Raw genomic sequence first — 17,567 nt, 5'->3', positions numbered from 1 at the left:
CTTTCTCCTTTTATAGAACCCCCCTGAATATTTCTTGCAGGGCTGGCTTACTGGTCACATATTCTTTCAGTTTCTGCCGGTCGTGGAAGCTCTGCATCTCTCCATCCATTCTAAATGACAGTCTTGCCAGATAAAGTATTCTTGGCTGCATGTTCTTCTCATTTAGTACCCTGAATATGTCTTGCCAGGCCTTTCTGGCTTGCCAGGTCTCTGTGGATAGGTCTGATATTATTCTGATGTTTCTCCCTCTGTACGTAAGGAATCTCTTCCCCCTAACTGCCCTTAAGATGGTTTCCTTGGGGGTGCCTGGGTGGCTCAGATGGTTAAGCGTCTGCCTTCGGCTCAGGTCATGATCCCAGGGTCCTGGGATCGAGTCCCGCATCGGGCTCCCTGCTTAGCGGGAAGCCTGCTTCTCCCTCTGCTTCTCTCTCTCTCTTTCTGTGTCTCTCATGAATAAATAAATAAAATCTTAAAAAAAAAAAATAAAGAACTTGATATTTAAAAAAAAAAAAAGATGGTTTCCTTGGTCCTAAGATTTGCAAGTTTTACTATTACATTCTGGGGTGTTGGCCTGTTTTCCTTGATCTTGGGAGGGGTCCTCTCTGCCTCTAGGATGCGAATGTTTGTTTCATTCCCCAGATTAGGGAAGTTCTCAGCTATGATTTGCTCAAATACATCTTCTGGTCCTCTCCCTCTCTCCAGTCCCTCTGGGATTCCAATAATTCTGACAATGGGATGCTTCATGGTGTCACTTATTTCTCTGATTCTATTTTCATGGATTCTGAGTTGTTTTTCCCTGGCCTCCTCTTTTATCTTTTTATCTATTATTTGGTCTTCTAGGTCACTAATTTGTTTTTCTGCCTCGCTTACCCTAGCTGTTAGATTATCTAGATTAGATTGGATCTCATTGATAGCATTTTTAAGTTCTACCAATTCAGCTTTCATTTCTGCCCTTAGAGACTCTATGTTGCCATTAATTGATTTCTCCATTCTAGCTATTGTCTTCACAATTGCTAGCCTGAATTCCATCTCTGACATCTTGGTTATATCTGCATCCATTTGTAAATCTGCGGCATAAATCATAATCTCTGAGTCTTTTCTATTTTGTGGGTTCCTCCTCCTAGTCATTCTGTTGATGGGTGTTTGAGGGAATGTACAGAGTCCAAATTATTGACCAGAACCCAAGCAAGATGCACCTGTTTTCTTGGGACCTTAGGGATGCTGGCTTCTTGTTTTCCCAGCCTGTCTTCTGGGGGAGGGGCCTGCCGTGCTGTTATTCAGGCAACCCTATTTGGGCAGGGTTGCCCTGCCCCCCTGTGGCGGGGGATGGGATCAGCGGGAATCAGTTTTTGGGGCTTTTGTCCTCTGGCGGCTTTCCCTGGCAGCTTTCTGTGTCTCTTCTGTGGGTCAGAGCGGAAGAGACCATTTCTAACCTTCTGCCTCAGAGCAGAGAGATCGCAGTCTGTTCTTCAGTGACCTCTCCAGGCCACACTGTCTCCGTTTCTATCAGGGCTGCTATAAACTGCAGCGGCTTGGGTTGTATGCCCCTCCACAGCGCCCCCAGACCTGCCCCCAGGTCGGGGCATGTCTCTGCCCTTTGTGCTTCTAAAACTGCCAGCCACTCCCAGTTCACCCGCGCAATCCCGCCGCTCTGGGTTTCTGCCTCGGGGGCTGCCCTAAAGTCCTTTCTCCGCCGCTACCCGTCTGCAAGTCTGTGCCCTGTCCCCAGCACACGAGGCTGTCGCTCACCGGTGGTTTAGGATCCCCATGGCCAGGCACCCTCCCGCTGCCATTTATCCTCCAATATCTGCCCGCAGAATCAGGGCTCCCTGCTTCGTACCTCAAAACCAACTGCCTGCAATATTCTGCTTGTAGAGATCCAGATCTTACATCTCAGGCTGGTTTCGTGGGTGCTCAGAGTGGTCTGGTAGATATCCAGCTCAATTCCTGGGACCAGTTGAAATAGGGTCCCCTACTCCTCTGCCATCTTTCCTGCCTGATTTTAAAAACTCATTAAAGAACTCAATCTCCCATTGACTGCTTTTCAGCACTCATCAAAAATTAACTGAGACTCAGGAAAATCTGAGAAGGGTGATACAACAAGCATGCCTTTCCAGTCTCCAATCTCTACCCACCCCTATATCCAGTTAAATTAGTTTGGCTGTTACGATTTCTCTCTCTTATGTAGAAATTGAGGTTCGCTGATCTGAGATAGGCTCTACTCCACACCCATTCTCAATCAAAATCTGTTGTCCCCAAGTCTGCTAGTGGGCTGGCCCCTGTGTTCTAAGATCAATAGTTTGAGAAATAACCTCCTGCAGGACATAATGATTCCAGATGGCTGTTAAGGCAGCTTTGGAAGTAAACAGCCCATTGTTGTCCCCATTTCACTTCTTCAGATGAACCAAATAAAGCACATGAAATCTGGGATTTAAACAATGTAGGAGGAGGGCCCTTTAAAAGGAGGTTCTATGCAGGGAAGAGGGCCCTTTAAAAGGCGGTTCTCTGCAGGAATTAAGCATGTAACCTCTGGATTCAGCAGTACATGAATTCAAATATTGGCCTCAGTACTTAGCAGCTGTGTAACATACTTAACTTCCCTCTAAGCCTCAGTTTCTTTATCTGTATGGGGTAAAAATAGTACCTCTTTCACAACATATGGGAAAGTAAAGGGATAATCCATGTAAATGTCATCATAGTCCCAAGCACAAAGTAACTACTCAATAATATATTTGTTTATTATTGTTGTTGTGGACAAAAAAAGGAAATGGCATAAACTGGCCAAATTTCTGTTCTCTCACAGTCTAACACGGGAAGGATTTTAAGTAGACAAGATAATCTCGGTATCCTGGCATTCTCTTCTCTAGAACAAGTGTGGATAGTAATGGGACTACTGTGGGGGATATCTCTCTAGCCATTTCTTGACTAGCTTTATCCAATTTCACTCCATTCAAAGAAAAATGAGTTACAAAGTGATCTACAGATTCAATGCAATCCCTATAAAGTCTCCAATGGCATTTTCAAAAAATAGGAAAAACAATCCTAAAATTTGTATGGAATCACACAAGACCCTGAATAGCCAAAGCAATCTTGAGAAAGAACAAATTTAGGGGCATAACACTTCCTAGTCTCAAACTGTATTACAAAGCTGTAGTAATCAAAGCAGTATGGCACTGGCATAAGGACAGACAAATATATCAAAGGAACATAATAGAGAGCCGGAAATAAACCCAAGCATATATAGTTAACTCATCTATGATAAGGGAGTCAAGAATACACAATGAGAAAGGATCATCTGTTCAGTAAATGGTGCTGGGAAAACTAGATATCCACATTCTAAAGAATGAAATCAGAAACCTATCGTACACCACACACAAAAATCAGCTTAGAATGGATTAAAGACAAACATAAGACCCAAAGCATAAAAAGCCTAGAATAAAATATAGGGAACAAGCCCTTTGACACTAGTCTTGGCAATGGTTTTTTGGGCATGACACCAAAAGTATAGGCAACAAAAGCAAAAATAGACAAGTGGGCTACACAAACTACAAAGCTTCTACACAGCAAAGGAAACCATCAATGAAATAAAAAGACAACCTATGAAATGGGAGAAAATATTTGCAAACCACATATCCAATACGTGGTTAATATTTAAAATATACAAGGAACTTATACAACTCAATAGCAAAAAAACAATCTGATTAAAAAATGGGCAAAGGACCTGAATAAACATTTTTCTAAAGACATACAAATGGTCAACAGGTACATGAAAAGGGGCTCAATATCACTAATCATCAGAGAAATGCAAATCAAGCACACAATGACCTATTACCTCATACTTCTTTAGATATTTATGATGAAAAAGACAAGAGATAACAAATGCTGGTAAAAATATGGAGAAAAGGGAACCCTGGTACACTGTTGGTGGAAATGTAAACTGGTACAGCTACTATGGAAAACAGAAATAAATAATATAACTACCATATGATCCAGCAGTGTCACTTCTGGGTACATATCCAAAGGAAACAAAATCATTATCTCAAAGAGATATATGTACTCCTGTGTTCATTGCAGCATTGTTCATGGTAGCCAAGATATGGAAACAACTTAAGTGTCAGTCACTGGATGAATGGAGATACACACACACACACACACACACACACACAAACATTACTCAACTTTAAAAAGGAAAGAAATCCTCCCATTTGTGATAACATGGATGAATCTGTAGGGCATTTTGTTAAGTGAACTAAGCCAGAAAGATAAGAACAAATAATGCAAGGTATCATTTGTATGTGGAATTTAAAAAAAACAAAAAAGAAAATCAAACTCATAGAAAAAAAATTGTAGAATGGTAACCACCATTCTACAATGTAGAATGTAACCACCATTCTACAATGTTGTCAGGTTGTCAGGCCTGGGGCTGGAGAAATGGGGAGAGATTGTTAAAGGGGTCCAAACCTTCAGTTACAAGATGAATAAGCTCTGAAGATCTAATATATCACATGGTGACTATAGTTGATAATATTTTATTGTATAATTGAAATTTGCTAAGAGGGTAGATAGTAAGTATTCTCATCACATGAAAAAAAGGTCACTCTGTGAGCTGATTAACTTGACTGTAATCATTTCACAAGGTATATTTATATCAAACCATCATGTTGCACACCTTAAGTATATACATTTTTTATTTGTCAATTATTCCTCAATAAACCTGGGGGAAAAAAGTAACCAGAGTTAAAGAAAAATAAGCTATTACAATGCTTTCAGAAAACAACAACAACAACAAACAACCAAACAAATATAAAGACAAATGGGTAGCGGGGGTCTCATCACATCCTGAGAGGAAGTGGCTGCCTGCAGCAGTTCCTTCCATCCCCTAATAAAAGGTGTGGTTCTTATTTAATGTCAGGCAGTGTCCTCTCCTCTCTCTTTCTGCACTTGCTCCCCACCTGTCCCCATCAAAACACAGTCAGCTCCCCATTGATGCATTGGAAATGATGCTTCATTTCATTGGTTTATTTACTCTTAAAGCCCCTGAAAGAAGTTGGCATCTAATTAATGGACCGTCTTCTTTAACTTGATTAAATCATATTAGATTAAATAGTAAAGATTAAATCATATTAGAATTTTTTTTTAAATGCCATACTGGGGTGTGCTGATCTGAATAAAATTATTTTTGCCTTATCTAGTAAGTACTATCCATACTAAATAAAGCATACTCAATATCTGAACCTACACATATTATGAGTAACTTTTACTTCCCTTTTGAAGGTGAGATGATCATAAATAATATTTCTAGAACTCCTTCCTCCCCACCAGCACAATCACAAATACACAGAGGCTCATATCTGCTCTTTCTTTATCTCCAGGATAAGACGGTCAGAAACAAAACTTTAGGAAATCTAAACTCACCCATATAGAACACGGAGGCAGAGATGTCAAGGAAATAAGCCGGCATATAAGTGGGCAGTAAGCTGAGGTCAAAGTTAACAGTTTTATCAGCAAAAGTCAAGGTAAGAAGAGCCAGCCTTCTACAAGCACATTAAATGATTTCAGTTTGCTTCTTGGTGCTCTCTGCACCAAGTATTGTTTAGCAAATATAAAGACCAATGATATGCTAGATATGTTGGGAATTTCAAAGACATGTATTCGCTTCTTCAAAGAGTTTACAAACTGATTTTTTGTGCCTTCACACCCTACTAAAATCAACCAGTCCTGTGTCTCAGTTCTTCTGTAGCTCAAGGTGACAACAAGCTAATCTGGGAACATGCTAACATATGGGTGACCTGCCATCTCCACCATTTGCAATGTAATGAGAATCTGAATAAATTGTGATAATGTCTTAGTTCCAAAGAATGCCTCTAAAAAATGGTGTCAGGCTTGTGGGCAGACATTTTTGAGCAAATCCTGACTTGGAGTTGCAGGTTAGGATGACTGGGGCTTGGGCAAGTGGTGGGTTTAGCTCTTTCTGATCAGTCCACAAAAACACAATTTCAGACACTGTACAGATCTAGAGATGTTAAGTTCTTCTGGATATTTTATGAATTCCTGGGAACTCAAAGGCTGAATTATGCTAACTTAGAAACTGATAGAAGTGACTCTTTAGCAGTAGTGTTGAACGCTGATGGTGAAAATCAGTCAGTAAGTCTCTACTTTATGGGAGCTTTATTACTTCAATCAACAACTGTACTTTTTATTTTCAAAAAACAGAAAGATGCAAACAACAGTAAGATGCAGTGGAAAGGGAGTGGATTGCAGATTGCAAAGCAAGTGGAAAACACTTGAACTTGCAGAGGATGAGAGTGGGAAGAATACATCATAGACTTTGTGATGCTAATCTGGGTCAGGAATTACAATGTATGATTCTGTTAACATGAAATGAAACCCAGGGCATGTGCCTTTTGATGAATTGCATTTTGAGATTTTTTAAGGGAAGTCACTGACATCTGTGTTGTTATCTGCATAGCAGCCTGCATGGGGACTTTGAGATGTGTATGTGAGAGGATTGGGGATAAATCATTTCTTGAAGTATTGAGTATAAAATATAGAGAAGGAAAGATTTAGTAGATGACCAACTCTATAAAGGGAGTTGTATGCCTGGAATTTCATGGTGAAATTTTATATGGTGTCACACGCTTGAAGGTTTGGGTTTTTTTTTAGTGGATTCCTTCTCAAACATAGCTGAGCAGACCTAGTCATTTGCATTTTTTAACAAACTCCCACAGTAAAATGGGTGCAGACTCTTTGGACCGCATTCTGAGAAGCAGACCTGAGATTTGTAATGACTTTCTTGATGGTCAGCACTGTTTGCTCTCACATTACTGGGTAGGGCAATAGCATAGAAATATTTCTAAACTCTGCACACTTTTCTCCTGATCAACAGGCAAAGATAGTTCTGCCTTTCCCAAGTAACTTCACGAGTTTGAAATTTGATACAGTTCCCCTCCAGCTGAAAAATTAAACCAAATTGGAATTTGACAATTACCTAGAATGTGGTTATGATAAAATGGACATGAACACACGACTTGGGAATAATAAAATTTTAGAGTTTAATTTGGTCATAGCAAGAAAGACATCAATGTCACTTTTCAATTTGATTCCCACTTTTGGTTTAGTCCAAGGTTTCCAGGAGTGCTCACATATTTTTTCTTACCCATTTTAATGACCTCAGTTCTGAGAGGATATCTGAGTTGCTTCCAACAAAATAAGAAACGAAAGTCCAAGGAATAACTGATTTTTCCATATAACCCTCTGCATTCCCTAAATCTTAGAGAAGACCTGAAATTTGAATCCCTTACTTTAAAGTGTCCTCAATGGAAGACCATAATTTTGGAAAGCTAGAAGTTGAAAAAGCAAAGATTTTGACAGTTTTCACACTGATTACCTTCAGGGTAAGGATAATGATATTAGCTGAGTAAAAATGTAATTGCATGGAACTCTAAACTCAGTTTTCTATGAGCACTCAAAATATTGTTCTTATTTCAATGAGAAATCCCTTTGCCTTGAAGTGATAAGAGTAGTTTAATGAAAGCCAGCTATTAATAAAATACTGGAAGGAAAATGTATTAATAAGACCCCTGGCCCAGTGCAGTTGCAAACGTGTCAGACAGGGGACAAAGGTTATGTTGCTGATGTCAGTGTCACTGCCATTCAAAACCTGAGGAGCAGACATTGAAGGTCAAAACTGCATCTGTGCAGAATAAAAATGAGCAAGAATACATGGTATTCTTACACAATACAACTAAGTCATGCAATAAGGGAAATAAAAATCAAGCTATCGCAATGGCAAAGATTAAAAAAAAAAGAAGGTGGTATAAACAGAGCCTGTCTGTTCCACGTCCTGTCACTGTAGATCCTGTATCCATAGCTCTGGAGGGTGACTCAGAGCCGCTGTGATGTAGGATGTATTCCTTAACACCAGTGTAGTTGGAAGAATGGTAAATGTTTTCTTGAGTTTGTTTTAAACTCTTGATTTGAAAACCATTGCCTCACATTGGGACTTCCTTCCAAGAACAAATGTTCAGATTTCTTTCCCCTAGGCTTCCTACTATTACCAGGATCCTTATGTTAGATTTTCTAGATCTTTCCATGTTTCTCTCTAAAGTTTAACCCAAAGTAACCGAGATTCCGGAAGACAGAAATGCCATAGTAATTACAGGAATACACACAGTGGACATGGTTTCTATGGGCAGGCTCCAGCACTGGGGGGGGAGGCACACCCTACCTAGATGAGGAAAGAGAAGACAAAAACTACTCTTCAAGTGTCTGAAAGTCTCTCGCAGGAAGTGAGTATTGGATTCATTCTGGATGGCCTTAATGGATCGTACTGACCCATTGAAGTTATACATAGAGATTTTTTTTACCTCAGTATAAGGGAAAATTTTCTAAAAGTTAGAATATTTTAGAGTCACCGTGACTCTCCTTAGGAAATAATATTTAGCCACGCAGGATACCTATTCATTGATATGTTTTAGCACGAAGTTAAAAGGCACTGGATGGAAAATGGGAAAAATGACCATTTATGGTCTCTTCAACCCTGGGATTATATGATTACGTACTATGATTCTAAATAGCCTGATCACACAGACATTTCTCTGGATTGACAGATGATTAAAACTTCATCACATTTTTCCCAGCCACTTACTGCTTTCAAAAAAGAATCCCAAACATTATTTTATTTTGACTTTGTACTATTCTATAGTAAACCATTTCATGGATAATCATTGAGATATCGTCAAAAGTTCTGTAACATTATTATTATTATTATTAGCATTGAATGTTCATCTGGAAATGTCATCATGTTGCTGGTCTGAGACACCAATATGTTTAGGCTGTTACTATATGAAAGGTCATATATTAATTCCTTATCTTTATGATATGTTCTTATAATATTTATTTAATTAAAAAATAGATATGACAATATCCATTGTTGTAAGGTTGTTTACAACAATGGGCTTCTTTAGACAGTATGGAAAAATAAATGAAAATTAAATTAAAAACATGACTTGAGTTAGAAATGATAACCTCCAATCTTCACTAATCATCAACAGATATTAATATATACTATATAGAGCATGTTGCACTATATATTATGAGAAGTATAAAGATGTATGTGACATGAGTGTGATGTCAAGAATCTTATAAATTAATTCAGAAAATATATTTAGTATTATAAAACAAAGGATACTAAGTGCAAAATTTGTGACTATGAAGCAGACTTATTAGCAAATGGATAGGGAGAGATTTTTCTTTTTTCATCAAAAAAATACAAATATGTTAACGAAATACAGAAGGACTTACAAACACGGGAATAGTCACTTAAAGGACTCCAAGATCCACTCCTCAGAATCAACTGCTTTTAATCATTTCTGCTTCTTTTTTTAAAAAATATTCTTTAAAATTTATTTATTTATTTTAGAAAGCACACACGAGTGAGAATGGAGGGTGGGGAGGGGCAGAGGTAGAGAATCTTAAGCAGACTTCCTGCCGAGCACCAAGCCTGATGCGGGGCTCCATCTCATGACCCATGAGATCATGACCTGAGCTGAAACCAAGAGTCAAACACTCAACCAACTGAGCCACCCAGGCGCCCTTTAATTTTTTTTTTTAAGTAGGCTCCATCCCCAGTGTGGAGCCCAATCTGAGCCCAATCTCACCACCCTGAGATCAAGACCAAGCTGAGATCAAGAGTCAGGTGCCCAACCAACTGAGCCACCCAGGCGCCCCCCCCTTTTAATGTTAATAGTATATCTTAAATACACACACACACACTTGATTTATTAGCTTTAGACTTTAAAAAATTATATCCTCGTATATAGATGATGATCTACCTCAATTACAATGCCATATCTCAGCAGCTGGTTAAAGAACAAGTACAGACTTTTGATACTGGAGCACTTTATATTGAAAAGTGAGTGAGATACTCTATTCATTGATTTCTATCATTCCATATGTATGGGCTTGTGGTCTATTTCCCAAAGTATCCTTTCTAGTAAAGCATTACTGATGAACATGAAATGTAACCTCTTCATTCTCGCATTTATTTATTCATTCACCCAATAAATATTTATTCAGTGCATACTGTGCCAGGAACTAGGCTAGGTTTTGGGAATAAAGTCCAGACCCATATTTTCCCTCCTGGAGCTTATTTTTATTCTGAGCTGACAGCCTCTTTACTTTATTCTATAGTCTAGTCATTGAGACAGGTATTGAATCGTGCTATGTGTTATGTAGAAGCTTGGGTAACTTGCAAATCTAACAAAGGGGCACCTTCAAGTTACCCTGAAGGTCGGGGTATTTAGAGATGATTAAACTTTTATTGCTTTCTCTCAGCATCATGCTATAAATACTGTGAGGTACACGTCCTAGCTCCCTCTTCATGGACAACCATACCCCTGCACCCACTCCACAAATGGATTTGTTATTTTATTGTAGATTAATCCAACTATTTAATGAAAACCCTCTAACTTGGGAGCTGAAACAAAGCTGCTCTAGAATGTGTGCTGCAACAGAAACAATCATGTGCCATTTGGAATTCAGTCAATGCTTTTTCACGTCCTTCTGCATGCCGTATGTGGGATCCGAGAACTGGGAAAGCACTGAGTGAGCATGAAAAGAACACTTTGAAAGACTGGGTCCCTGCTTTGCCCTGCACCCCCCAGCATTGTGGAAGCACAGATGAGAGAGGAGACTGGGTTGAGCGCCAGTACCAATATAGCACTTTTAAGTGCAATTTCCCCTTTTAAGCATCAGTGAATCTAAGAGCTGAGAAAAAGGAGAGTGCAGGTGTGTAACCCTCCACTTGTTCTCTCTCCAAAAACCCTCTGCAGTGCCTCCTTCTCCCTCCTTCCTTCTGATTTCATATTTAATGTATGACAAGGTAGAAAGAAGAGAAAAGGCTGTCAGCCTGGGATAAAAATAAGCGAGTTCTATCTATTTTCTTGGGAAAATTCTGCATTTGTTACCAGATCAAGGGTCCACATGGAAAAAGATGTATACCAAAGAGTTGATTGATGGCACTGTGTGGCATGGTGTTTGCAGGCAAAATGGGGCTATGTGGTTATAAGGCCCATGGATATCATACAAAAATCAGGGACTTGTGTTATATGTTTATGGTTAAAATGTTTAATTTCCCCATATTGCTTCACTACATCCACATATCAGCTGATGATTATTTAGCCTAGTCAATAGTTAATCATATTTATGCAGGCAAATTTCTTAAATTTTTAGCTAATATGAACTTAATGAAATAGAGTAAAAGGCAGTTTACTCATAATGTCTGAGAAATGCTTGATCTCCCAGTTAATGATATTTCTGGAGTTCAGCTATCATAAGTCTAAAGCAACACTGTCCAGTAATACAATGTAAGCCACATATGTAATTTAAAATTTTTGCAGCCACATTAAAAATATAAAAATAAATAGATAAAATTAATTTTAACAACATGTTTTATTTCTTTTCATGTAGCCAAACTGTTATCATTTCAACATGTCATCAGCATTAAAAAATGATTGAGACATTTTACATTTTTCATACTTGTGTTCAAAATCTGATCTATATTTTACATTTAAAATATATCTCAAATGCTAGACTTTCATTGAAATATTTGATTTGTTTTTAAACTTCGTAGGATTTAGAGTTGAAAAAGTAGATTCATATGGACAAAGTACAAAGATCAATGGTTTCCAGGGGTTGAAGGAAAGGATGGATGGACAGGCGAGCACAGAGGCTATGTAGGGCAGTGAAACTATTCCGTATGATACCATAATGGTAGATACATGTCATTATACATTTGTCAAAACCCAGAGAATACACAAAACCAAGAGTGAACCATGATGTAAATGATAAAATTTGGGTAATAATCAGGTGTCAATGTAGGTTCAACTGGTAGGTTCACCAGAGTGGTAACAAATGTCTCACTCTGGTGTGGGATGTTGATAGCTGGGAAAGTTGTGTGGGTATGGAGGAAGGGTGGGAACAGGAGATATATGGGAACTCTTTGGATTTGTTGTTCACTTTTGCTGTGAACCTAAAACTGCTATAAAAAATAATGTCTATTAAAAAATTAAATTATGAATTGACCAGTGAATTTTCTCCTCAAACTTCCATTTTAACTTAATATCTCTTCTGAGAAGCTTAATATTGTTCTATATAATGCAGCATACAGTTTAGCATTTTCACAATATTTTGTAATTTTAAAAATTCTTTCTCCCCTTTTAGTCTTGTTAACTACTATGCAATAGAACTTGGCAAATGCCAGAACTTTGTTTCATATACCTGTGTTCATATATTATTTTATTACATTGCAATTTACCTTCCAATCTACTACTGTTAGAATAAAGTGGACATATACATACACACATGAAACCATCACCACATCAAGGAATAGACCTTGCCTGGCCACTAAACCTAAGAAGAGTAGCCCAAAAAGGTTTTTTTCTCTTTTGCACTTGCTTTTGTGATTACAAAGGCATGTACTTTAAAATGGATCATTTAAAAAATTCCTTAATAAAAAATTCTGGCTTTTAGGAGCTTATGGTATTGAGATTCCTGAGTAAAATCCTATTGCAGTAACATAAAGTGGTGTTGCTCCTTTATTTGTGCTCATCACCTCTCAGAGTCTATATAGAGTGGAAGCAGGAATAGATTTTCCATAGCAGTCCTTAGAGAATTAACATTTGTAATTCCTCATAGTTTAACTTGGGGAAGTAGGTGAGAAAATGTAGGTTTAAGAGAAGAAAATGCTTGCAAAATAAGTGCATTATTACACACTTGCCTCAGGGATTAGCAATACCCCACTACAGACAAATTGGATGCCTGAATCGATAGCACACGCACTGTGAAGCCAAGTACTAAATGAGGGCTGCTTTCTGGATCCTTCTGTTCTGTTACAGCGATTTCAAATACCATGGCATCTCCTATCAGGATTTTTCAGACTAGGGCTGGACAGAGCAATAAATATCAGGTCATTCAGTTCATTTCAGAGAGCACTGATTGGAAACACAACACATTGATTTGTGTGCAGTACAGAATAAAAAGTAGTCCTTGACTTCAGGGGCGCCTGGGTGGCTCAGTCGTTAAGCGTCTGCCTTCGGCTAAGGTCATGATCCCAGGGTCCTGGGATCAAGTCCCGCATCGGGCTCCCTGCTCAGCGGGGAGCCTGCTTCTCCCTCTCCCACTCTCCCTGCTTGTGTTCCTGCTCTCGCTGTGTCTCTGTCTCCGTCAAATAAATAAAATCTTTAAAAAAAAAAAAAAAGTAGTCCTTGACTTCAAAGAGCATTGCTCGTCTGGCAGTTGAGTCCCCTAATGAAGATAGGACATTACCAGTATACTTTTATATTAATAGCTTCAAATCCTAGGCTCCAGGGGAAGCTCTTTTTTCTACTTCTCTTCCTTAAAATGAGAAATGGAAACTAAAATGCTACCTGATGTTATAGCACATTATCTTCCATTTCTCATGTCCTAGAAATTCTAGGCAGAATTGGATTGGAAAAGCCCTTTCAACACCCATTATCTCTTGAGTTTAAATCCCAAGTCTTTGCTGGCACCTCCAGGAGAACTAACTAGGAGTTCTCCCCTTTGTATCTCTCTAGCTTCATTTCTCCATTGCTGCATTTCTCTCCAGCCACATCGGTCTCTTGCACTTCTTCAAACACACCAAAAGGCTCAGGACCTTTGGATTTGCTGTTCTTTCTGCCTGGAATGTTCTCTTCAATTAACTGACTCCTCATCAGTCAGTTTTGTTCTGATATCACATCTCTTCAAGGAGGCTTTCTCTGACTACCTTGTCTAAAATAACCTTCCTCATGCCCAGTTTCTCTCTGAACTTTTTCCTTTTCAAATTTTCTTTACGGGGCTTATCACTATCTTTAATCATTTATTTCTTGTCTCCCCTACTGGTATCTAAGGTCCGTGATGGAAAAGACTTAGACTTATCCAGTCAACAACAAGTAGTAGGTGTCTGACATTAGGTGCTCAGTAAATATTTATTGAATTATGAATGTTTAGTTTATCCTTTCACTGCTCATGGGGCCCTGGACAAGTCAGCTAACATCTTATAATAGTTTCTTTATTCATGGAATTTTTACCTAGATTTAATAAGATAATACTTATGAAAAAATGAAAATCATTAAATATCACACAAATATAAATAAGTATTGTTATTTTTCCTCCTGAGGTTAGCTGGGCCTCCAAAGAACTATCAAACTCCCCTAGATACAGAGCAGAAAACACTAGCGTCTGCTTTGCACAGCAAAATGAGCTGCTCGCTGTCTGCAGTTTAGCCAGCAAACGGAGGTGTTTGTGGGGGCATGCCAAGTGGGTTTCCACCTCCATATAACCACAGCAAATGAGTTCTTTGAAGAAGAAGCAGACTAGAATGTTGTGAGATGGTGACTCATCCCCAGGGATGCCATGGTCTTTTATGAGTGTGTCTGCTGGGAAGGCTAAAAAAGCCAAAACTAAAAACCAAAAAACAAAACCTCTTGGCATTCCTATATGCCATTCTCAATTACTTTCTGTCCACAAAATTATTCTGTATTTAACCACTGCATTTTTGTCAGCTTGTGCATTTTTCAGCTTCTGAAAGGTGCATCTAAGAAAATTGAAAATGAAGGGCAGCCAGCTACCACTTTTTAGATAATGATAGTAATGATGTGGTAAATTGGTATATTCTTCAAGGAAATATGCAGGGAGAATCATTTCAAACGAGCCACCTTGTATTAAATAGGATCTCTTAAAATAATCATGCAGCTCAGGTGGACGTGCTAGGGGCAAACTAATAGCTTTGTAGAAACACTCCAAAGTAAGGGTGGTTAAATTCTACTTTTGAATCTTCACAGTGTTCATATGATATACAGGAAAGAAAATAAGGGAATAAATTATTAGCTGACAGTGCATATTAATTGCAAAGTCACTAAAACCTTTTCATTCACTTGAACTGATGATGGTACAAAGCCGCATGCTAATAAACAGAGGAGAAGCAGCTTGCTGTGTACAGTCACTCCTTAGTAAGGTTAACAAACTACATTAACCATTCACTCATCTGTAACTCGTAATTAATCACTCCTTGAAAATTACATTGTATAATAAATGAGGACAGACATGATTCATTAAAACTTCTAATTAATTCTATTTAATACTATTTCATAGTTCATTGATAAGTGCTGAGAGAAGGATTACACTGTAGGATATTTGATGCATTGCTGCTGAAGAAGTAAATAGAGGGAACATTATCTAAAATGAAACATGAATACTTGCAAATGAAAATGTCAGATGTTTATCACCACAGTGCCTGATTCTGTACTCAAGGGTCTCTTGGCATCACTAGTGGGAAACTCCATTTCCAGGGCTGTATCCATTGGTTATAAAAGCTCTTCTGAGTTCAACCTTGATGCTCAGCATCTCAGGCTGGAAATGAGCTGAGTCCACTTTGTTTTTCTAATAAATGTTCATGCCTGTTTTGTGGGCTAATTACAAGACTATTGTTAAGCAGGTATTTCCACATTTGAAAAGAGATCCATTTACATAAGACAAACGCTTAACTGGCAATTATGGTTTGGGGTCATTGAACTGCATTGTGTGTGTGTGCTTGTGTTTATGTGTGTGTGCATGTGTGTGTTAAATTAGACATTAAAATAGCAAGGATATTATTGTCAAGAAAGGCCCCGTGCATTAACTGTAATGTATTATTATTCAGAGAAGAAGAATCAGACTGTGAAGTACATAATTTACAACCTGGGATGAAGAGAAGATAATCACTACTAATAAGTGTGTAATGTATATTTTAAAATTAAATTGTGGAATAATACAGTGTAACCTTATTTGTTGGTTTGTTTGCCATTTACATAATATGCTTCAAAAATAGGGACCATTAATGTTTCCATGGTGCAAATGGTGAGAACTCTGAATGGGAGAAAATATTCACAAAACATATACCTAAAAAAGAACTTGTATCCTGAATTTATTAAAAAAAAATCTTATAACTCAAGAAGAAGACAACCAACTCAATAATAGATTTGAACACATGCTTCAAAAAAGAAGTACAATGACCAACAAACACAGGAAAAAATGTTCAACATCATTAATCATTGAGGAAATAATAATTAAGACCATAAGATACTAACAGATAACCATTAAACTTGTTAAAATTAATCAGACTGATAATATCAAGTGTTGGCAAAGTTGTGGAGCTGATGGAATGCTCATATATCATTGATAGAGTATAAAATGGAAAACCACTTTGGAAAACATGACAGTTTTTTTATTAAAATAGTAAGCATATGTCTACCACACAACCATTCAACCCCTAGATATTTACAGAAGAGTAATGAAACATTTGTCCATATAAATCCTTGTATGTGAATGTTCAGGGAAGCTTTATTAATAATGGCCTTAAACTATAAACAAACCAAATACCATATCCATACAATGGAATACCCCTCAGTAGAAAAAAGAAAAGAACTGTCGACATGGATGGAAAAATTGAGACACAAAAGACTTCAGAGTATATAAAAATCTAGAAAATGCAAATTAATCTATAGGGACAAAGAGCAGACCAAACATTGCCTGGAGCTAGGAGCTAAGGGAAGGATAAATTACAAAAGAGCCTGAGGAATTTTTTGGAGGTGATGAATATGTTTTGTAACATGATAATGGTGGTGGTTCACCGGTTTATTGCTGTCAAAACTCATCAAATTTTATTCTTTAAATGGATGCAGTTTATTATAAGCAAATTTAATGAAGCTGAATTTTTTAATGAGTCATACATTTGGTTGATTCATCTCCTAATCAAAATAAATAGGACTCTTTAGTGAAACAAGTTCTTTGAAAGCTTCAACTAAATTATATCTATGTAAATAGCAGATAGGATGGAGGAGGGTAGTGATATAGGAGAGGAAGCAAGTTCTGAAGAGTACATAGCTCCTTTCTGGCCCTGAACAGATGGGTATCTAGTTAACATGTTTTTTCTTCAGGGAAAGTAATTCTGTAACTTTTCCTCAAAGTGAGTGACTTTTGGAAATTCTGAAGTAAAGCATGCCCCCTGAACATGAGCTTTTCCTGCATTTAAAGAGGAAGTGGTTGAAGGAGACCCTGCAGTGCAAGCCACAAGCATGGCAGTTTAGGCATAAAACCTGTGTTCTGTACCGCTTCTGCCTGTGGAAAACTGTGTGATTTCAGGCTTTGACATGCTTGGCACATTTCCTCATCTGAAGAAAATAGATTGGACTAGTTAATAATTTTAAAACTGTTTCTTGAAACCTGAAGATGATGTGGAGGTGTGTGTGTATAAACTCACTGGGGTCTGTGTAAGGGAATGAGAACAGGGCCTTGCAGGGGCTCATTCAAGGTACTAGGACTCCAGTTTCTGCTTTTAAGGTGTCTACTGTTGGGAAATAACTTCTTTAAAGTAGCAAATCATAGGACTTAATTCTTTCTAGCCCAACATATGTGACTCAAAACGGGGAGAAACTCACAAAAACATCTATGTTCATTAATACTTTTTATTACATGTTGGGATTATGTTTGACAATGCATTATAATATCATTTTTAATAATACTATCAA

General features: G+C 37.9%; 1 long non-coding RNA gene across 1 annotated transcript in view; it reads left to right on the top strand.

Moving 5' to 3' along the window:
* LOC115939984 (uncharacterized) overlaps positions 1–15,764 on the top strand; it is a 43,614-nt gene extending 27,850 nt beyond the window's left edge. The window contains exon 4 of the long non-coding RNA XR_004074766.2: positions 15,701–15,764. This is a non-coding gene — a long non-coding RNA (uncharacterized LOC115939984). The remainder of the gene's footprint in view (positions 1–15,700) is intronic.
* The last annotated feature ends 1,803 nt before the right edge of the window (positions 15,765–17,567 follow it).

The sequence above is a fragment of the Leptonychotes weddellii genome, chromosome 14 (assembly GCF_054177405.1).
Source record: "Leptonychotes weddellii isolate Sample4059 chromosome 14, ASM5417740v2, whole genome shotgun sequence".
NCBI classification, from domain to species: domain Eukaryota; kingdom Metazoa; phylum Chordata; class Mammalia; order Carnivora; family Phocidae; genus Leptonychotes; species Leptonychotes weddellii.
Note: the sequence above shows the minus strand (reverse complement) of the source record. Positions and strands in the feature narration are given on the sequence as shown.